Here is an 8764-nt window from a genome sequence, read left to right as displayed (position 1 = left end):
TTGCAATATACCATTTGTTTCTGGGAACAAAAACAAAAGACTGCCAAAGTTCTTGTTATAATTCATAGTTGTTTTCAAGCAAAATAAGCAGTTTAAAAAAAATAATAATAAAATAAAATAAAAAACTATTTTCTTGAATTATGGCCAAGCAAAACTGATTTTCAAGCGAGTTTTGCATAAAAGTACCAGCTTAATTTCAAAGGAAAAGTCTGTATAAGATTCATCTTATAAATACACTATTCCCCCTTCCCTATTACAAAGTTCCTGACAAAGAAAAGAAATACATAATAGTGATTGAATATCAAAATAAACACACAAAAGCAAAAGCAGAAAGAAAAAAGAGAAGGAATTTGAAAGGCAATGAATATTCAAGAAGAAGCATGAGTTGTAATACCATTTGAGTTACAACAATTTGATGCCAAACTATCCAGACGCTATAGGGATGTAAAGGATTTTTACATGATCATAACTTTTTAAACCTTGGATTCAACTGAACTTGTTTCTCAGAATAAGCTTCTGGTAAACAAAATGTGACCAACGTCAAGAATCTTTCGCCGTTCTTTTCCTTTCTTACTTTGCACCATTGCTTCATCAACAAAGGGCATCTGTCGATCCCTATAATAGAATGGGACGTAGGCAACCCCTCTTTTGGCATGTACTTGTGCTTAGGACAGTCTTTGATCCACAATTCTTCAAGAGATCGGAGGCGTTGAAGACCTTTCTTATCTAAAGATTTCATATTTGAAAATCCAAGGACAAGAAGATGAGTTAGACCAGAAGGTAGCAACCCTATGAGAATACCAACAAAGAAAAAAATATGACATGTCGAAAATACCAACAAAATCCCTCATGATCTTCGTAAGCTTCAAGGGAAGTTTTCTATTTTGCACGTCTCCAATGAGAATTTTGGTCAAAGTTTGAATCTTGAATATTCACCACCTTAAAACATGGGGCCATCTTTGACAAAGAACCAAATAGCCAGAATGCCAATCCAAAGATGTCACCAACAACAATTAGTGGGCTTCAGCAGCATCCATTGCCAGGTATTTGGATTGCAGATGAAGATATCTCAGATCTTCGGGTACCTGTGACAGAGTTTGTGTTACTTTGATGATTTATAACACAAACGACTCTATATAAAGCCATTATGACAGTTGTCTTTGCACGTACAATTTCAAAAAAGAAACATTGCATTCCACTATCATTACTCCATTGCTGAACAAGGAGGGCAGAGATGCCTCATGAGCTTGATGGTGAATATTATGTAAGGAGGATGATTTTGATATAGGGTAAGCTTCCACATCTTGGAGACGCACTTGAACCTCGAAAGGTCCCTAGCTGACAAAGCGAGATCAGATTTCCATTGCAAACATCATTAAAGGAGGCTTCCATTTTTTTCTTTAACTCAAAAACCCATTCATCAAAATGAATCTTTTCTGTCAATGATATTAAAAAAAAAAAAAAAAAAAAAAGTGTCAGTAATAAAATGAACTATCATACATATCTTCTGTCAAAGATATGAATATAGAAAAGACAAAATTATGAACATGTAGCACCTAGCTTAAGCAAAGAGAGACAACCTCTTTATCTTCTTTCTTTTTATATTACCACAACACGTTTGTTGGACAATTTTTGAACTAAATAGAAGAGCAAGTATCTAGTTTCCTAAGAAATTTTCTGATATATCATTATATTTAAGATGTCATCCATCTTAAACCATGCATTAGCCACAAAAAATCCTCTGCTTCCAATGATTTCCTTTTCCTTCCCACATAGCAGCTATCGGAAAAAAAAAAAAAAAAGGTATTGATTGGTAATTCAAAGCCTACGCTTCAGGAAATCTAGATGTTCCAAAATTTCCCATGATCTTGATTTAACACCACATAACAAGTTCAATAACAGAGATGTCTGAATCAAAAAATAAATAACAATGCATAAATTGTAGATTAAAACAGAGAAAATCCATACACGTGTATATGCAAGCTAGCCTCTGCTTTGTGTATTCATAACCAAGCTCTTCCATCTCCTGTATTCTGTCAATTAAATATTTTCCATACAATTAACCAATCAAAACAGAAAACAATTAGACAGAGATGAAACAAAGATAGAATTGTAAGAGAGAAAACGTTAGAAAAACAAATGAACCAAATATTTAGAAAATGGATTAATTAGCTAACCTTCAAGCGTTCATGCCTCGCAAGATCATAGATTATATTTGCTTCTTGTAATTGTGACCCAAGCTCTTTGATCTCCTGCTAGTTAAAAAAATAAATAAATAAATAAAAAATAAAAAAATATTTCAGACAAAATGAAACAAAATTTTTCAGACAAAGAAAATATTTATAAAGAATATGAAAAAGTCATTACGAGAAGGAAGAGGATCATATTTATAATTAGCTTATCGAAAAGTGCAATTACCTGAATATGTTGTTGCCGCCTTCGAGGTCAGGAAATGGGACTCTTCCGAGGCTTTTGGTTCATTCAATTAATTCTTCTTCATCAATTAATATGTGATCGACGTCAGGAATGTTTCGCCGTTCTTTTCCTTTCTTGCTTTGCCACCGTTTCCTCAACAAAGGGCTTCCACGGATCTCTATTAGAGAAAGGGAGGTTGGCAACCCTTCTTTTGGCACGTGCTCGAGCTTAGGGCAGCGCCAGACCCTCAATTCTTGAAGAGAGGTGAAGTGTTGAAGCCCTCTCTTGTCCAAAGATTTCATATTTGGAAATTGAGAGATTCTAAGATAAGTCAGACAAGAAGGCAGCAACCCTGGCTCTGGAAAGGACACCACATCTTCAGATTTGTCCCCGATTGTCAAATTTGTAAGAGATGGGAGTTTTTGCAAATTCCATCCCATCCGACCGGGAAAGAGTTTTTCACAATTCTGGACTGAAATATTCTTCAGGTTGGAAGGAAAGCCTCCTTCGGGAAACGACTCAACTCTTGGACAATCGCTTATATGAAAAAACGAAAGAGAAGGCAGGAGTGTATGCATCTTCTCTGGCAATGACCTCAGATTTGGACAATTAGAGACATAAAAAGATGAAAGTTGTGGGGCACGGATTCCTCCTTTCGGAAAAGATACAAAATTAGGGCAATTGCCGATGGTAATACTCAAGGTCACTAAATCACGTCCATGTTCTGAATCTGTCAAAGACTCCATATTCTCACACCTCCATATCTCTATATAAGAAAGCTTTGGAAAGAAATCTAACGGAAATGACTTGAGGGAATCACAACCGCTCAACTCCAACCTTTCAAGGGATGAAAAGTGCAAGTGTGTTGGGAGCTCTAACTTCATACATTCCCTGATTTCAAACCGTTGAAGACAGTTGTTGGAGGCCACCATTCCATTGGGAAGGGACTCAAGTGCGTCAAATCCTCCAATTACGAGCCTTTCCAATTTAGTTGGCAATTCTTTTAACAGAACCTCATTACAATGTCTTAGCTCCAATTCGTGTAAAGCAGGAGCCCTTGGGAGTGATGCCACTAGCTGCGGACAGTTATGAATCTCAAGATTGGTTAAAGAAGGAAGATGGGCGGGCAACCCTCCTGTCAATTTAGGGCAGTCATCAACATAAAGCACTTCAAGTTGAGGGAAAGCTTCACCTTCGTTTTCGACCCCGAAAGAAGACCATTCCTCCCACTTCAACATTTGCCCGAACCTTAAAACTTTTAACGCTCGAAATGGCTTAATTGATGAAGAATCACCGCCATAAAACTCATAATCCACTTTAACAACTCCATCAAACCCAACAACATAGAGGTTCTGCAAAGAGGGTAGCTGCCCAAGTGGTGGCAAGTTCGGACAATGTTTACAATTGTTTAGGTGAAGGGACACTATATTAGAGAATGAATGATGCCCAACCCAATCTGGAAGACTTTTATCGCCATAGTCGTTGATAGTGAGACTATTCAAGTTACTATGGGGCCGAAGATTGTCAAGTACAGATCTTTGACATTCTGAAATATTAGTACCCAATCCATTCCAATTCAACACCAACACCTCAAGGTACTTCCTATCTTTTAAGCATGCTTTCAAAGCATCCATAGGAGATACGACGCTTTGAAGCTCTGAAATAGATAACTTTCCTCGAAGATTTGTAAGTTTCCCCAACTCTTCAATGCATGCCCCACTATGTTTGCTGATGATAAATTTACTTAAAGTCTCTAAACATTTTAGTCTACTCAGCTGCATTGGCATCTCCTCTATGGCAGTTCCGACAATATCAAGATGACGTAAGTTAGTGAGTTTCCACATATCTCTTGGTAATACAGCAATACGACGACAAAATGATAAGTTCAATGTTTGCAAATTGCACAACTTACATATGGAATCGGGTAACCTATTAATTGCAGTGAAAGAAATGTTCAAGTAACGTAAATGCTTGATTTTGCCAATTGATCCAGGCAACTCAGTCATATTTCGGTAACCGGATAGAGAGAGCACCCGCAAGCATCTTAGTTTTGGCAATAAATCAAGCGTTACTCTTTTACTTAAGTAAAAGAAACTATACATTGGTGATGACAACTCCAATGTTAAGAATGTGTGCAATCGAGTTGCCTCACAAAGACCCTCAAACTTCTTAAAGATATCAAATGTTCTTCTCAAATGCGACAAATGGCGAGTCTCGTTCATAGTTTCAGGGGAATGGTCAATATGCAATCTAAAGGTAAATTTCCCAGATACGAATTTGGCCAAGTCGTTGACGAGATCATGCATTACAAAACCTGATTTATTGTCACTTGATTGTTCCAACAATGATCTTGATGCCAAGTCAAGGAAGTAATCTTCGCCAACCTCTTCCATTCTCTTGCTTATAGTTTCTTTTAAGAAACCTTCTGCCATCCATAATAAGACTACTTCATCTTTTTTTAAAACATAATCTTTGGGAAATATTGAACAGTAAGCAAAACATTTTTTTAGATGTGATGGAAGATATTTGTAACTTAATCTTAGAGCTGGAAGAATATTTTTTTTGCCAATTGGTGAATCCCATACTTCGCTCTTCAATATTTTCTCCCACTCATCAACACTTAGTTTAGATCGCAGGAGACTCCCAATTGCCTTGGCTGCTAAAGGTAGACCTTCACACTTTTTCACAATTTGTCTACCTATTACTTCTAGCTGTGAACGTGCATCGAAGTTGCCATCGTGGAATGCATGTTTTTCAAATAGTAACCAACAATCGTCTTCCAATAACGGCTTTAGACGATCAGTTGAAACAGCACGCATGATTGAGGCAACATTATCACTGCGTGTTGTTACAATGACTGTACTTCCTCGTGCCCCAGATCTAAATGGACTACTTAAGATCTCCCAATCAGCATAATTTTCATTCCATACGTCATCTAAAATAAGGACGAATTTCTTCCCCATCAACTTATCCTGTAGTGTAACTTGAAGTAGATTTAGATCCTTCATATCACAAGTCGATGAAGTCACTGCCTCTAGAATTGTTTTAGTTACCCTGAACACGTCAAACTCATCCGAAACACATACCCATGCCATAAAGTCAAAATGCTCATTCACCCTCTTGTCCTTGTATACAAGCTGGGCAAGGGTGGTCTTGCCAATTCCCCCCATGCCCACTATGGGAATAACGCACAGATTTTCATTGCCAGTTGCATGGTCAGAGAGCAACAAGCTTATTATTTTTTCCTTATCACCATCCCTACCAAAAATACCAGATTCTTCTACCAAAGAAGTCGTGGGGAATCTTTTTGATGATTCTCCTCCAACACCTTCTTTTAGACCTAGAACATCTTTTTGTTTTGCTAGATATTCTAGTTTGCCAAGTAGCTCTGCTATCTTTGGCTCTATGACCTTGACAAAACGACCAAGGAAAGTAGAGATGGATTTACGTAGCTTACTTGAAGTGGTTTGAAATTCAGCATCCAACTTACGTTTCAAGGCTTCAGTGGCTATCTCATCCAAGACGTCTTCAGCCTCATAGACAGCATCTTTCGACTCCTCCAGCCACTCTTTCACAGCAGGCTTTGTAAGCTGTTTTTCCTCCGCGTCTTCAACCAGTGCATTCACGGACAGCAATGCTATCTTCAACTTGTGTAAGAGACGTTCATTGAGTTTTCTTCCTTGAAAGATGTCAGCAAACTCGCGGGATGCCATTCGCTCAAAAAAGGCTTGGAGAAAGGGAGAGAGAAGTATGCCTGCAACCTCAGCCATGTTTTCTTCTTTGCAAATTCAAGGAAATGAAGGAAGATGAGTGTAGCAAACGGGAGAGCAAAAAGAGATTGCAATGAAAGAAACGAAAGAAAATGAAGGAAATGGAGGAAGATGATTGCAAGTAACAGCAGAGCAAAAAGAGAGATATTAAAAGGTATAATATGTGTTGCTTTGTAATCCAAAAGAAAGCATACAGGAATCAGCCAATGGCAGTGATGGACCCACACGGCTCATGATGAAGTTTGAATGATGAGAGGCGGTTGCGGCAGCTTTGGATTCCGTTGGTCAATTGAATGTGGTGGACCCCACACCACGTGATCAAAGAGAACGGAAAGCAGGAAAACTGATGATGTTTTAACGCCACCATCTCCTTTATTGGAAAAAGGAGAACTTGGAAGGTGATCAGAAGAGCCCAAGTGACCTGAACCAAGTGGGACGACCGACCTTTCACCATCAAATTCTCAATCAGTGGGTTGAGGATCTTTCTTTCTCTTTCCCCACCACTCATGCCTCCCACTCACTCTTTTTATTTTATTTTATTTATTTTCTTTGTCTCCCATTATCCCACTCTCTTTCTTTTGTTTTTCTTTTCTTCTTCCCTCGCCTTCCCCACGCGGGACGTGATTGAGAGCACTAAGCACGCCGTGCAGAAATTTTTTTTTTTTTTTTTTTGAATATTTTAATGTAAAAAAATAATAATTTTGCCGACGTGTGATTTTACTTCACCCTCCCACGCACACACTCCTTGTTACAAAAAATTCAAGATTTTGTGACGTGTTTAGAGTACCTTGATTTTCAAAATGTCATCAAATGATAGCATGTTAATATCTAATTAGTAACGTGTAAATAGTGACACATCACTTTTTTTTGTTTTTTTCTTTCTTCTTTAAAATTCAATTAATAACGTGTAATGTTATTTTCAAACAAAAAAAAGGAAAGTGACGTGTGAACATTGACACATCACTAATTAGTAATGTATGAATTGAATTTTTTTTTAATTTTCCTTTTTGTTTAAAATTCAATTAGTGACGTGTGAACATTGACACATCACTAATTAGTGACGTGTGAATTGAATTTTATTTTATTCTTTTTCCTTTCTTTAAAATTCAATTAGTGACGTGTGAACATTCACACGTCACTAATTGAACTTTTTTTTTTTTTTTTTTTTTTTTCTTTTTCTTTCTTCTATAAAAGAACTCAACGAAAATTTTAAAATTAAATTAGTGAATTAGTGACATGTAAACAGTAACATGTCACTAATTTAAATTTAAAATTTTTTTCATTGAGTTCTTTCTTCTTTAAAAAAATTTGGGAAAACTTCAATTTGGCTCTCTGAACTTCAAGCCGATTTGACAAACCTCCCCTAAACTTTTAAATCTCTCACTTTGAACTTTTGAACTTTCAATTTCTATCACTTTGGACCCCTTCTATTAGTTTTCAACGTTAAACTCAAACGGTTTGACTTTGTATGCCCATTATACCCTCACGTTAAAATTATATCATTTTGGGCTCCAAACTCCAGCACCCACCCAGCCCAAAATGACACATTTTTTAGTGTTAAAATTATATATTTTTTTCTTAAAAGAAAATGAAAAAGAAAAGGCAATATATTAAAAGAATTAAAAAAAAAAAAATGGGGGTGGCTCCAGCGACCCCATACGGTCGGTATGGGAGTGGCCGAAACCACCCTCAGGGGGTGGTCCGGCCACCCCCAAAAGCCCAAAACCCATTCCTTTTCTCTTTTTTTTTTTTTTGGCCTTTTGGGGGTGGCCGGACCACCCTTTGGCCATGGGGATGGATTGGTCTGGCCACCCCATGTTGGCCCAGGGGTGGCCGATTTTTCTTTTTTTTTTTTTTTTAATATTTTGCCTTTTTTTTTTTAAGAAACAAAAAAATAATTTTAATGCCCAAAACGGTGTCATTTTGGGCTGAGGGTGGGTGCTGTAGTTTTTGAACAATTTTGAAATTTCAACTGGGCTGAGTGAGGGTGTAATGGGCATAAAATGTCAAACCGTTTAAGTTTAATGTTGAAAACTAAGGGCGAGCAGATTGACCGTTAACCGTTTAACCGACCGTCTACCGACTACGACCGAACCGATATTAACCGTAACCGTTTAACCGATATTTTTATCGGTTAAAAATTTTGTACCGAAATTCTTATCTGTTCAGTCCGGTCCGGTTAACCATTTGTGATAGTTAACCATTTTAACCGATAAGAACTAGTATGGGGGAATGCTAGTAATAAAACCAGTCTAGTTTAATTGGCAGGGCACAAGAGCATAAGGCTTAGATCCTCGTGGTCGTGGGTTCGAGCCCCTATGGTGGCCACTTTTTATTAACAAAACTCTTAATATTCAGCAAAATTCCTATATAATTTCAAACACCAAATAATTTGTGAGAAAAGATCTAAAAGTGAGTTAAATTTCCGACGACAAAACCTTCTCTATGAGAAGCATTAACAATAGACACCCTATAACACATTCTCTTTCCTATATATAGAAAAAATTTCAAAAAAACAAACCACAAAAAGTTGAAGCAGCTTCCCTAGACATTGGGAATGCTATAGTGCTACCCAATGT

The 8764-nt window shown here is 37.2% G+C and overlaps 1 pseudogene; it reads right to left on the bottom strand.

The window, feature by feature from the left end:
• Positions 1-643: 643 nt before the first annotated feature.
• On the bottom strand, positions 644-6334 carry LOC148586823 (putative disease resistance RPP13-like protein 1 pseudogene; annotated as a pseudogene).
• Between the last annotated feature and the right edge of the window lie 2430 nt (positions 6335-8764).

The sequence above is a fragment of the Corylus avellana genome, chromosome 3 (genome assembly GCF_965113065.1).
Source record: "Corylus avellana chromosome 3, dhCorAvel1.hap1.2, whole genome shotgun sequence".
Classification (NCBI taxonomy): Eukaryota; Viridiplantae; Streptophyta; class Magnoliopsida; order Fagales; family Betulaceae; genus Corylus; species Corylus avellana.
The sequence above is the reverse complement of the archived record's forward strand: the minus strand, read 5'-3'. Positions and strand labels throughout refer to the sequence as shown.